The sequence below is a fragment of the Pinus tabuliformis genome, chromosome 2_1, assembly GCF_031772625.1.
Source record: "Pinus tabuliformis cultivar Carrire ecotype Pingquan chromosome 2_1, CPIR1, whole genome shotgun sequence".
Classification (NCBI taxonomy): domain Eukaryota; kingdom Viridiplantae; phylum Streptophyta; class Pinopsida; order Pinales; family Pinaceae; genus Pinus; species Pinus tabuliformis.
The window spans coordinates 826,787,124-826,802,085 of NC_142299.1; positions in this window are offsets into that span (position 1 = coordinate 826,787,124).

Consider the following 14,962-nt stretch of genomic DNA (forward strand, 5'->3'; position numbering starts at 1 on the left):
ACTTAAGGATTGACAATCATCCCTTACACACATGGCACACTTTTTGGCTCAAGAAATGAGCCAAGGATGCTTGAGGTGTAGCCAACGAACAAATATTAATTTGACATAAGAATTAATCTCCAAGGGAAATACCAACTATCGATGGTGAAATAATGAGGCATTCACAATAGGTTAATATATCATTCCCAAAGCTTTCATAATTTATATTACGTAAACAATCATATATATGTGTGTGGGGGTTTGTGTGTAGATTGAATGAAGTATCGAAGTATGAGTCTACCACATGGTTCATTGCAACCTAGTATGGTTCATTTTTACTTCCAAGGGGTGTCAATTTGATTTCACACATTAAAAAATGCATAACACTTCAATAACACTTGAAGGGAAATTAGTCATTTCTACTTGCTCCACTGTTGGCACCATTGTGGAGATCACCATTCACAGAAAATCCATGATTCAATCCACAATAATGTTCGTTGGGGTGATTTCACTATAAAGTTCTTTAGTTGTGAGGGATAATGAAATGTTCAGAACCAAACAGTCCCTCGACATCCAGAATACACCTAGACAACTTGATTGGTTGGGTGCTTGCAGCTTAAGCATAATAATTGCACGTAAAAAGAGATCGTGCAATTATTTGACATAAATTTTAAATAAGATGAGGTTTCATCCATGAGTTTTTATTTTTTTCCTATACATTACAATTCCTTCAAATGTGTATTTAAATTCCTTTAAACATTCAATCAAGTTTCATTGTGTGAATTTCTCTTTTTCTTTTGGTATAAGTTACAATTATTTCAAACTTTTGATTTAAATATCTTTAAACATTTGATTTGCAGTGAAATCATTGTGAATTGAACACCTCACTAATTTGAAGTTTGATAAAGGCAATTCATGCATGGTCTCCCATTGTCTCTCCTTCTCTATCTCTTTATCTCAGCCCCTAAACATACAAACTCTCTCTCCATATATATCTATCTCGCTCTCTCTCTCCCTCCCTTTCCCCTCCCTCTCTCTCTCTTCCCCTTCTCTCGCTCTCTAACATTTCTCTCTCCATATCGATATCTCTTCCTCCTTCCCTGTCTTTGCCTCTCTCTTCTTATCTCTCCCCCCATTTGTATCTCTATCTTCCCTTGTCTTTCCTTCTCACCCCCAAAACATGCACACTCTGTCTGAGTGTAAGCACATAAAAATTATTCAACCGTACATACAATACTTTAATTTTCATCCTAAATAAAATGTTTTCTTACTTGAATTTATAATTGGGTACATTCTTATTATTTCCATTTTCCATCATTCAACATTGTTAATTGCTTTGCATTCAAAAGTGGTAATAGAAAATAACTACCATTGAAAATTATTTGGGGTTTAATACTCCATTAGTCACAATGATTGACTTTGGCGAAAACTACTATTAATGACAGAGACAAGGTATGTTGTTTACTACAGTAGCTCAAGTTAAATATTTGAATGGTTTATGATTCCATCTACTCTTTTCATATAATCGATATGAGAAAATGGAAAAAAATATTTTCACATTGATTGCAATGAAGATTGTTTGTAATTTACTATATTCTTAGTATTCACATCTTCTATCTATCAAAATTGTTACATTGACATTTTGCACTCAAAATTTGTATTTCATAATTTTTCATCATTCAAGTTACTAACATTCTCTCTCATCTCAACAAACTGAGGTAACTAAGAAAATTTGAAATTAAATTGACCAAATTAATCTTAGACATATTTAGCATATTTAAAAATATCAAAATTATTAGATGTTCACCAGATTTTGTATGACCGCACATGACTGAAACCAGCATAGATCCATCTTAACACCAGATCTATCAGGCGCTGAGTGGAATCAAATCTCTTGAGGCACAAACATTTCCTCAGGTTTTTTACTCAAAAAATAGGTTTGCACCCCGAGAAATTTGATCTCTCTCAGTGCTTCATAGATCTGGTGTTAAGATGAATCTTGGCTGGTAATAGTGTTTTAAAGATCTGAAAATCGTAGTAATTAAATTTTAAAAAAGAAATATATTTTAATAATATAATAGCAATAATAATTAATATTAATATTTTATTAATATTTAATATTAATAATAATTAATATTAATAAGCAATAGTAATAGTAATAGTAATTACTAATTACTAATTATTATTAATATTATTTACCAAGTTTAATATTAAAAATTAAACTTAAACTTAAAGTTACACTTATTAGGGTTATTTAAGTTTAAGTTTAATTTTCACAAGTAATAAAGTTTAATTTTTCATGATAAAGTTTAATTTAATTTTTAAATTTTACCTTTTAATAATAATTATTAATTTAATTGGAAGGGTTTTAAAATTAATCCCTTGGCCATTTTGAAATTAGTAGTAATTAAATTAAATAAATAATTACCTATTATTAGTTTGTTAAAGATTTGTTTAATTATTAATTTGATTTAAGAATTAATTTATTAATACTTATTAGTTTAATTTATTTATTGACAATAAGGTTTTGAAATTTCAATACTAGGGTTGATGTGGGGCTATGGGATTTTTATCTACAGTAATATATAGAAAATTCATTATCTATTATTCTTTTGTTTTTAAGATTTAACCCTATATATATTTTTTTCATTAAAAAATATTAATTTATAAACCAATTGAATTTGAAATAATAATTTATAAACAATTTACTTCTTGCATTGCCTAAATGTTAGCATTCATGATGTATGTGAGATTTGTAATGAAACAATTCGAAGGGATTTGAGTATGACGTTTTTAGTGGCATGTTCTTGCGCAAAAATGAATTCAATGTCGCATTATAACAAACAATATCACAACATGACAATTTATCTAATACTCATTGTCGTAATATTACATTGCATTGCAATTTATTCAATGTTGCCTCTCAAACTTAATAAACCAAAGGGATTGATATTATAAACCCAAGGGTTTTAGAATTAATCCATTAGGTTTATGATATCAATCCCTTGGGTTTATTAATCTAAGAGTTGATATTCCTAGGGTATAATATTATTCATAGGGTTTGTAATATTACTCCTAAGGTTTAATATAAATCCCTTGGGTTTACAATCATAATCATCTGTAACAACCCTGGTGAAAATTCCATGTAATAAAGGAGAAAAACAATAACTACAGATGAATGGGACACTTATTCTAAGTTGAATGTTGGGTGGGATATCCTAATGTGTGTTCATTTGGTTGATTATGGCTAAGGAAATTGGCAAAGGCAATGGCTAAGGCATTAAAATGAATTTTAGCACATTTATTTATGAAAATAATGGAAATTAGGAGAAACAGTAGGTGAAAGGTGATAGGTTATATGTGAGAAGGAAAATGAAGAGAATAATGGAAAAGGAAGAAAATAAAGGCCTCATCCATAAAAAGGCTTATGAGGATCAGTGGGTAACATTTTATGAGTCTAGGTTTGGAACTCTCTCATTATTCTCTCTCTCTCTCTCTCATACTCTTTGACACTTAGAGTTTTCTTGGAGCAATTTGGCATTGGAGCAACAAAGGAAAAGAAGGCAAGAGGAAGAAAATATCAAGTAGGGAAAGGCATGATCAAGCAACTAGAATAGGCTTCATTGCAGGTATCAACTTGCATGTGTATTTTCCTTACCAAATTTGGCATGCATGGAATGTGTTCCTTTTCTACCATGGCATGGGTTTTGCTATGTGTGATAATATTTTCAACCTAGCCTTGTCATTTCCTAATAGCTTTGATGAGTTGGGTTCTCTCATGCGGTTTATGTGGGATGGTCGAATTGGATTTGGAGTTGAGTGGGGTGGATCTCCGAATTGAAAAACACATGGTGGTAGTGGTCCTTGAACCGAACAGAGCATGCACGAAGCCACTGGCCTAGTAACCCCTAAACCAGACTATGGGTTGTGATAAAGCCAGATTATGTGCCATGGTGGGCCTAGGAATCCTTGCCGATGAATGTCAGGATATATGGTAAAGCCAATAGGTGGATTTTCTCTTCGTTGGGATTGGTGATTCCGGGATGGAATGCACGGTAAAGCTTGGAGAGTATGTAATGACATAGGGTGTAGTGATCCCTGGATCAGATTGTGGATACATGGTAAAGCCTGAGAGACTAGGAGGCACTCAAATTCCTCACGGTCTAGGGAGAGAACTTCGGTGGCATCCACATTGATTTCTATTTTTGACATGTTCTATGAGTCCCACATTCATGCTTGGATAATGGCATGGGGGTGATTGGATGAAGAGAGACTCAGCTCAGCCAATCTATGGTCAGGTGGAACATGGTAGTCCCATCTCTTGTTACTTCATTGCATTGATTAATGAGAAATTCATTCCATTGATTTTCATGTGTAAATGTACTAGTGTATATATAGATTTTGATGGCTAATATGTTTATTTTAATTTTGTTCCTATTATGTTGGTTATATGTTCATTTTATGGTAGCAGCTATGTTTGGCTCTCAACATGTTTTTACTTGTATTTGAATGGATACTATATCTATGAACTAATAAGTGATAAGGAATCAAATGACATGAGGAAACAATGGTTCATAGAAATTCTCAGAGAAGTAAGAGATCCCTACACTTAACTCTATTATTTACACCTATAGGTTACATGTTGATGACATGTTTGATGAAATACTTGTCACGGCTAGTAGGGGTCTCGTTAAGGCCTTGATCAACTATTTACTTTTACATCATTTTTTTCCCTATACTTTACTAAATTCTGAGCTTTCATTCCACTCTGGTAGTGTCCTGGGCTCTTGGGCTAAAAACATAGCTCAAATCCTGGAGTCGCTGGCACAAAAATAACAAGTTTTGTCCATAGTCACTGGCATGTAGGCTTATGAGAGCGGCTTTAGGTCTCTAGTCAGGCCCTTGCCGTAAGCATGATAGCGATTGAGCCTAAAGTTGTCCAAAATAGGAGTGGGACCTAGGGATAGGCTCTCTCAATGGCTGACATGTCTCCTGAGGGTTCTGTTGATGATGTTGAGTGGTTGTGTGTGATGTTCCGTTGATTCCACTTCCTTAAGGTCACCTAGAAGGTCGAATCAGATCATAGTAACCTCTCGTCTCATGTTTATCTGAGTTGGCATTGTTGATTGGGTGGGTGTGGGAGGAGGGTGTTACATAGTTATATCAGAGCATGGCTCAAATATTAGACTTAATGGGTTGAATGTTTGTTGGTCATGCATGCATGTTAGTTACATGTGTGTCTCTTACACTTATATACTTGCTGCATTTACTTGATGATGGATTAGGGTTGTAGTATGGTTATCATGGAGAATTTGGTGTTGATTTTGTGAAGAGTATTTGATATGAGTATGTGACTGACAGTATATGGTTATTTGTCGCTTACATGTTTATTTTATGTCACCTACTTATATCCTTGTATGTTAGGTTATATTTTAAGTATTTTGATTACATGCATTAGTCTCGTAGTTTGATTATGAGAACTAATTGATCATGTTCGACTACATGCGGTTATGCATATTTGTAGTTGGTTAGGAGTTCTTATGCATATTGTCAGTTGCATGTTTCAATGTGTACAATGGAGCAATGGTTGTTGTCATGCATGAGGTTATATCATGCACTATTGATATGGCCTTGCATTAATGATTGGATCCTAGCCAGAGTGATTTTTATGTGTTGATTCATTTATTTGTGCATGTTTATACATTGATATGATTATGTTATACATGTATCATGTTGATTTGGTGATCTTGTAGACAAGGTATCTGATGAGCCTCATGATTGGGTAATTATATGGGCCTTAATTCACCTCCTAGCTAGTCAAATCAACTCTTCTCACAATTTATTACATGTTTTGATTATATTTTGTTTTATGAGATGAGTTAAAGTGAGATATTATGCCTAGTGGACTAATATGCATTGAATAGAAGTTTGGAAGAGAAAATCAAGGAATCTTGGCAAGACTAAGGTTTGAAACTCGAATGGGACATGGGAGAAAGATTTTAGGAAGTAAATCCTCCTCATTTACTCCCCCCCCATTCGAATATTCCTCCATTAATTAGACCAAATCGGAGTGCAATCAACCAAGTCATGAAGATCAAAAAGTAGCCAAGTGATAGACAAAGAGTTATTTCATCTCGAGTTTGGTAGCCGAGCCTCCCTAGATTTAAGGAAGTCATTGGAGACTTCAATTGTATAAGTAGAGAAACCTAGAGCCTCATTAGGATTCGAATTTTTGTTGTAAAAACAATAGTTATTTTTGAGCTCCAGACTTGTGGATGACATTGATGTAATTTTCTGTTTCATAACAAAAATGAGCTTTTTCTTATTCCAACACTGAGTTAGCTCAGAGGGCTAAAGCTCTTGGGTTAGGCCCTAACCCTAGCAGCAAAGGCTCCTCTTCTTGTATCTGTATGATTGGCTTAGTTTCGCAGATTCATGGTTAAATTGTCTTTAGAAATATTTCATTGCAAGTAATGTGGATTTGATTAGTTGTTTATTAGTTTGCTTCCATTTGTGATTTACTTCAGCAGCATGCTAGAAGGGATAAAAGGAGCACCACAAAGCTATCAATAGGTGTCTTGGCCTCACCACTTCCCTAAGGGATCATGATTTGAGGAAAAGACCCTTATGCAGCCCCAAAAAGATAGATTTCCATTTTCTCATAAGATTTAGAGTTTACTGTACTTGAACCAGCATTTGATCAGTTTTGTGAGTGTAGGATCTAATCACCATCTCTTCCATCTTCAGTCTTATAGTAGATCTCGTCCACGATTCCATTTTATTCAAAAATTTTCCTCATGCACGAAGTAAACATCTAGTTCATTAAATTCTACTTTTTCTAACTTGTTAGAATTCTTCTTGTTTACATGACTTTTTGAAAATTATAAATGTTTGATGAAAAGCAGGTGCTTAAGAAATATAAAGAGATCTCAGATTTGGCAACCACCTTCCAACTTTTTCTATCCATAAGCATTCCTCGCTTTCACCAAGACCTTCACCAATCTCATCATTTTTACATAGAAATTCCTCCAAGCATGTTGAGCGAATCCAACCATCTCCTAACACTGGTTTTGAGTTTTGAGTAATCCTAGGAATTTTCTCACTCCATTCCACCCATCCACCACCTTCCCTAAGCCTTCCATCACCTATAGCAACCATTGTTTTGCTCTCGGCTATATCCTGTAGAAATACAAGGAATCTTGTAGGTTTCTAGTACATGCTATAGGTTTTCGTGTAGTGGCTTCTTTTGATGCCGAATTGAGGGAAAACCTCTAGGAAGCCACACCAGTTCACCCAAGGGTCTCCCAAACCTTCCAACCATATCCTAAACCTCCAAACCATCCACCAACATCACTAAGTCACCTTCCACATCACCAAAAGTGATTGGGGTTTACACTTGATTTTCCATAAAAAGAATGAAAAGAACAAAATAGATTTATTTTAGTCCTTTACATGCACAGTAGCGATGTTTGATGTCTTGAACTTCCATGCTTTAGACAGTATAATTTCATACATGTTAGCTTGGCACTCTTGTAAAGCATAGTTTCTCAGTAGTTAGTTAGAGAATGGTGTGTTTTTAGCATAGGATTTCAGTCATTTTCGTTATTTACAGTAGACAAGTTTTCTCTTAGAGTAGATTTCTCTTTCTTTCATCATCAATCAACCTTCGTCTGAATCCAAAGAAGTGTGGCTTGAAAACCCAAGTGGTCTCTTGCGAGCTGAACAGTGACAAAATGCATAACCATCACTTTTCCTTGTGTATACAACACTGTCATCTCCAAGTTTGCATGAACCCTGGGTTGATAAAGTAAAGCTGGTAGCTTCAGGAGTTGCGAAATTCTTGCTGCAATACTAGTGCTCATCACTTTTTGGCATCGTTTCCAGGGAGGTGTCTGAGTAATATGTGATTACTACTTTCTTTCTTCTATTTCTTGTTTATAATATTCTGCTATTAGTTTCATTTCTGCGAAGGTAATTTATTTGCTTACTTTTTCATTCTCCATTCTTTTCTTTCCTTTCCATTCTGCATGTAACATTTCAATTATGTAGTTAATTTTTTTATTCAATCAATAGTTTTCATTCAGTCGGCAATTCCAATTCTGTAATTACTTTCAAATTTTGAAAAAATACAAAACAAAACAAAACAAAAAATTATTTTCATTCCTCGTAGCAATAGGGATAGATTAGGGAAATTTTTTCCAACTACCCCCACTGCTTCAAACAACCAACCTTCCCTCTTCTTTGGTGGTTGTGAACTGGAGGAACTCTTAGGTGAGCAACCTACACTAGTACAAAATGGCTAATTACTTACTAAAACAACGACTAAAATTTGCATATAAATAACCATTTTTCATTCAATGACCAGTAGTAGCTAATTTACAGTATCTTAGAACGCAACCAACTTTTAGTCATTTTTAGCTTAGTCATTAATTGATTGTAATACTAATTTCTTGAATATCGTGTAATATTACTTTCATCTTCAATCTTTGGTTATTGTTTAAATGGACATAATACCAAGTATTTTCAATTTCATAGTTAAAATACAAAGAAAATCAAAATAAACATTCAAAATACAATCAAACAATAAAGACAAGATATCATGGAATGGACATTGCAATTATAAAAAAATTGTTTACCTATGCATTGATATCTTATCAGGAATTCCTAAAATATTTTCCTGCCCAAAATAACCATGAGGTGAAATAATCACAACATTAAAAACCATAGGAATACTTACTAGAAACATTTCCAAAGTCAATGGTTGAAGTGCCTGAAGGATCTCCAACAACAAATGAATCATATCCAATATGTGATCTCTATATTGTTTTTCCCATCCTATTTCCAATCACATTTAATTTAACATGTCCCCACGAGAGTCAAGTAACAATCAAATCAAGGTATTGACATTTGTTTTTATCTTTTATATGTATAAACTTAGAATATAATTTGTTTTGGGAACATATTAATTCATATTTAAATCCTTTCTGTCATGAGAATGTCACAATCAAGTTGGACATTAGAAAAATTGACCTCAATGAGGTCCTCTAACAAGTTCTACAATATCAATATTTGTCTTGTTGTGATATCTTGGATAGAAAAAAGAACATATCTGCAAAAGAAAAAAATCATATATTACTTATGTTCAAACTATGCATATGGTGTATGCTTAGGTAACTTTTTAAGATGTCGCTCTGCCTTTACCAAGGCGAATTGTAGCTTCGTTAAACTCTACATCCTTTCATTCTGCATCAATTTCTACAAGATAAATGTCACACGTTATTTTTTCCCATTTCTCAACATGCTAGATATGATAAATTGAAAGTCACGTAAAAACAAGAACAAACCATTTTCTAACCATAACAAAAAAACAAATAGTGCCTCTAATAACAATTCACACCTCATAAATTACTCTACCACATGCTCATACTAAAGGTGATATTATTTGAATCATATTTAGGTCATATTTAATGGGATATTTGTATGTTTACCATGATGTCAATTTGATGCTAAAAGAAATATATACATCCAGGTTATTATCAATGAAATTCAAGTATATTCAAAAAAATAATGGAATACAAGGTATGGAGAGAGAAACATCTCATAACTAGGATTATCTGTTTTAGTTTGGTTTGAGTTTAGTTGGTATTTGAATATATAGTTTTCTCTAAAGACATGAAATAGAAATATGAGAATCGAAATAACCCTGTGAATTTTTAATTAATTCATATTATATATGTCTAAAACAACCGGTTCATCCTTCTCTGATATTTGATAGAGATTTATTGGCATAGAATAATAATGAATTAACTATCAAACACAATGATTTAATATATTAACCAAGGAATGAAAAATGACATGGCTTTAGTATTTGTGTGATCGAAGCAAATCCAACAATAGTTATATAATTTCTTTATCATGAAATAGTATTGAATACAAACGTTAGTTCATAAATTGAACTCCATCACCAATACGAGATGGTCATGTTGGGTAAAGAAAAGATGAATTGCAAGGCTCAAGGTCTAGCTTCAATACATAGCTATCCTTGTCACTACAAAATACAAAGCTGATGTCATTTTCTTATCTACGTAAAAAGAAAAGTGAGTTTGTATTTGTGTAGTTATCCTTGTCACTACAAAAAACAAATTTGTCGTAATTTTATTATCCACGTAAGAAGAAAAGTGAGTTTGTATTTGTGAACTTGTGATGGTATATGAAAAAGAGAGCACTAGTGGAAATCAAAGTGTGTCATCCCATCATCCAACCTAAAAAAAACCATATATATTCAGTTGTTGACTACAATGGAAATCAAATGTGAAACCCACTCAACTTGATCTTTACATGACATATCTGTAATGAATTGGTACAATAGAAGTATGCTAACTCATAAACAAGAGATTATTAAAAAGAATAATGGAACATTGTTTCCTGCCACATAATTGGCATGAATAAAATTTCCACAAAATCCATCCAAAAAATGATAATAACTTATGGAAAAAGAACATATCATTAGTGTTTTGTACCCTATTTAACACATGTAACCTTGGGAGGTAGAGGAGGCCAAATGTAGTAGGATTCCAATTGTGTGGGATATAAAAATAGAAATGTGGGAAAACACGCCTACCAATTCATGAAATATCACTCTAAATAATAGAACAGGTTGAGGATAGTAATGATGAAAAAAATCATGTATGAAGATTAAGGGCCTTATTGGTCATCAATTAACAAGGCGACTCGGTAATTTTTACTTGTAAAAAAATATCATAATTAGTGTAATGACTGTGTGGATAATTTTGTGAATTTTTTCACATTTATATTATGGCATCCTTGGAAGAGAGAGTGATGAAAGTTCTCTACGTTTGGTCAGATTGGTTTCTCTTTTCAGATGCTTATGTGAATGGACTAAGATCTACCTTTCTTTGGTCTGGGAATTCCGATGTCCCTCCTTCTCATTCAATATGTGGAGATGCCCTGCCATTAAAGGACCTTGATAGATCTGAAGCCAATCTTACAGACATAATAGACAGATCTGGTCCAAATCAAGATGTTGCTCTAGTGATTAGAGAGGGAGTAGCAACTCGAGAATTGTTTAGTATTCCTCTTGTGGAGCTTGAAATATAGTGTAGGAAAAATGGTTTAATGATTTTTTGTGGTAGGGAGGTAATGGTTTATCGACTGCTTAGCTCAGAATAAGCAAAGAAGCATAAGAACCAAGCTTAAGGCGAGGATGTCAGGTATGGGTATAACTTTTCAATTAGAGGGAAGCATGCAAGAGAAACTAATGCTTATTTAAAATTGGGAGGGGGAAGGTGGAGCACAGGTGAAGAAATAAAATCCATACCTGATGATGATAAGGGCTGTATATCCTTATCATCATCTAGGAAAAATGTTTAGGAAGAATAATCTTTATGGTCATGGGTTGAGGAACGTGAATGTTTGGATGCCTCTTGCAGTGGAACTTTAACAAAAAAAGCTGGTGTGGTGATGGTAGCATCATGTGATATGACCCTAAAGGTTCAAAATATTCTAGGAAATGTCAAGGAAAAACACTTTCTCCTCTACTCCTTAGCTAATATTTCACCCCATCAACGTTTTGGTAAACCAATTATCAATATCATAGAATGATATTATCTTTAATGATGGACTCCAAGGGCTAAGCGTTTAAGCATATGATCAATTTTTTTAAAATGGATAGTCTTGTCTGGCTTGCAAGGACTTTGGTGTCAAACATGCTGCCGAAACAATGTTATTTACATGTCAAAATTTTGAGTATGACCTGGGGCTGAGCTTGACTGAGAGGAGTTTTCTTAATATTACTTAGTCAAGGAAAAGAATCAAATTAATAGTCCACATAATAATAGAGTTGGTGAGCTTAATAGGGCTCATCCTTGTCATGATGTGTTACATTCAAATGGCATGAAGGCATGAGTTTAAAAAGGTTGAGATATGATATAAATCTTGGGAAATTTTGACCAATTAAATAACCAAAACCTGACAGTTGAGATATGATATAAATTTTGGTAAAATTTAACCAAATACATAACCCAAACCTTTAACATGGTAGTGTGAAATCCATTGTTTGAAGCGTGGCTACTGAAGACAAATTTCTTAAATACTTTAAAAAATTAACATACAAATAACTTATAAAAGAAAGGCATTTCATTGTGAATCAAATGTCAAACTAGATAACAATTCAAGTGATAACCCGCAATGACAATCCAAAATAGATAGGGCATATTAGACAAATGTTGAAATCTTATTGGGAACATCCTAATCCTGTAGATTTTTCGTCTAAAGCAATAGAAATTGTTAGTCGGAACCAATGTAAACAATGTATGATAAACAAAATTAAAATGGGGAAAAATGTCACATACCCACTCCATGAGACTGTCATCCACTTCCATACTCGATGGTTCCCAAGACTAATCAGGTCATTCATGTTGTGGGGAAAAATGCCTATGCAGGACGATCCTATCCACCTAAGGTGTGACAGAGCCTTAGCAACAAACAGATACAGCTATTCTGGTTTCTTCCTTTATGAAATGTGAAAGAGGGGAGATTAATGGACTTACTGGTGTCTTCCATTTGTCCCTCGATCTAGATCTCTTCTCTTTGGATGTTCACAGCTACTTGCCTCCTCGCTCGCCCAAGAGAACAGCTACTTGATTCTGTGAGATCACAAGAGAACAACTACTTGCGACAGAGAGAACACAACACAAAGGCAAATATTCATATTCATAAATGATTCAGGATTAGAAGTAAATCAAATACACTAATGCAATCATACAAATACACCAGTATATAGGAGAAACAAAGATAGCTTTATTGATAAATAATAAGGTTCACGAAGAGATAAACCAGAGGGCTCCAATCCAGCATCTCCTTCCCAGCAGAATGGAATTTATCTTCACCTCCCTTCAAAGCATTAAGCACCCAATGATTCCAGTCTCAACCAATTGCAATTCTTTGCAATAACAAATTCCAGCTCTAGATCTCATGGAGGAGAGATCCATATATAGATGTTTGGAGAGAGGATGAGTCAGCTTGAGATCTGACTAGTGTCCTCTCCCTCTCTCAGTTCTTGAGTCCACTTGGAGGTCTTGCTTCCACTTGGAGATTTGGAACCTTTACTCATCACAGTCGAATTCCTGAGGCAAGTGTCATTTTGGAAGCTTCCTGGCTTTTGACACCTTGAGCAATGAGTCTGCCACATGTCCAAACTCGCTCAGCGCAGGTAGCTAGTGTTGGAGTTGACATTCAACGCAGGTAGACAGTGGAGCCACTGACATTCAGCGAGATGGTCAATGGAGCAGTTGACATGATCTGAATTGACTTGTTTTTGAGCAGTTTCAGGTGGAGAGAACTTCTGTGAATTGATGTGGTTTGTTAGCTTGTTCCTCTAGGGGTAGGAACAACATGTTTAGGGACTTTGGATCCCTTAGATTATGGAAATTTCATGCTCAACGTTGTAAGCACAAAAATGTCTATAAAATTCAATTGGTGTCCACATCCTCGTATCCATAGTAGAATTCATCCTCATATCCACATACAACCTTCATTGATAATAACCTTCCGTAAAGAAAAAAATAAAAGAAAATCAGAAGCCAGAAAGCCATTTTACTCGTCAATGGTTTAAAGATTTTGAAGCTTGTATTTAAAAAGAAGATTCCCATACCAATATCCTTACTTGCTTTGAAACTCTGTTCAAATAAATCACTTCCTCCAAAAACTTTACATATCATGGATCATCATAATTCAAGTCATCAGTTAAATGGAGTTCCATCGTCTCTAGAGTAGGGGTGCTCTAAAGAAAGTAACCTAATACACTAAGGTATGGGATATTTTGGAAGTTCATGCATTGCATTTCAAAACTAGAATAAGCCAAGTCTGCACTCATTTACGAGGTAAAAGACACAAATATTCATTATGAGAATCATCGAAAAAAACTATGGAAGAATTTTAGGTCTTTTCAAAACTTATAGCACGTTAAATTTTTTTATTTAGGTAGTGTAGATTTGCATTAAGTAATGGATATGAAACAAACTCACTACTTGATTGTGTTTCATATCTATTAGATATATTGAATCTGTAAACATGACATAATAATGAAACAAAACACAATAGTCAACCTAAGCTAGATCAATATATGTTTCGTATAAAAAAAATGATGTTATACCTTGAAAACTAGGTAGCAAATGCAAACATTCTTAAACATTGAAACATTTTGTTCACTACACATGTAAAAGAAAATCTAAAATTCTATTCTTACCAAGATAAAGTTGTCACCGATTAAAAAACACTGGAGATTAGGAATCTTGTTGAATAACAAATTGAGAAGACACATACTTCTTTAAGCAAAGGCCCAACACATATGACCAATCCTTTAATGATTTAAACTCTCCATCACCTCAATCAATATGTCCACAAAGAAATTGTACGCATTATTAGGACAAGAGTCCATTTCCAGTACAGTAAAATTACTTCCACACTATATATTGAGTCTCAAGATAGAGCATGAAATCTCTTGAAACAATATCCCATTCACTCTCAAATATTTTATCATGTATGGCCCTGCATACACATAGAAGACAACCTACATTTATAGTGGTTTATCTTTTATCCACATACAACCTGCATTTACAATTGTTTCACTATAAAGCGTTCAAAGTAATAATAAAATCCAGACTTACATGGTCGCAATTTGAAGCAATGCGATTGAATAGGTTTTGACACTATATAGCATTTGTTTGACACAAATTCTATGATTCCTCTAAACACAGGGAGTGCACAGAAGGTCCAATACTAATGATCTGATATTCTGGATGGTTTGGCTAGTCGAGTGGGGTGTTTGATCAAATTGGATGAGCCACCTAAGCTTTAAAAGGGGTCCTATGCAAAATGATTTTAAATTATATCACTTGGAAGCTTCAATATGGTACTAAGTATCATCATACAAAGGGCCACCCAAAAACAATCCATTTGATCA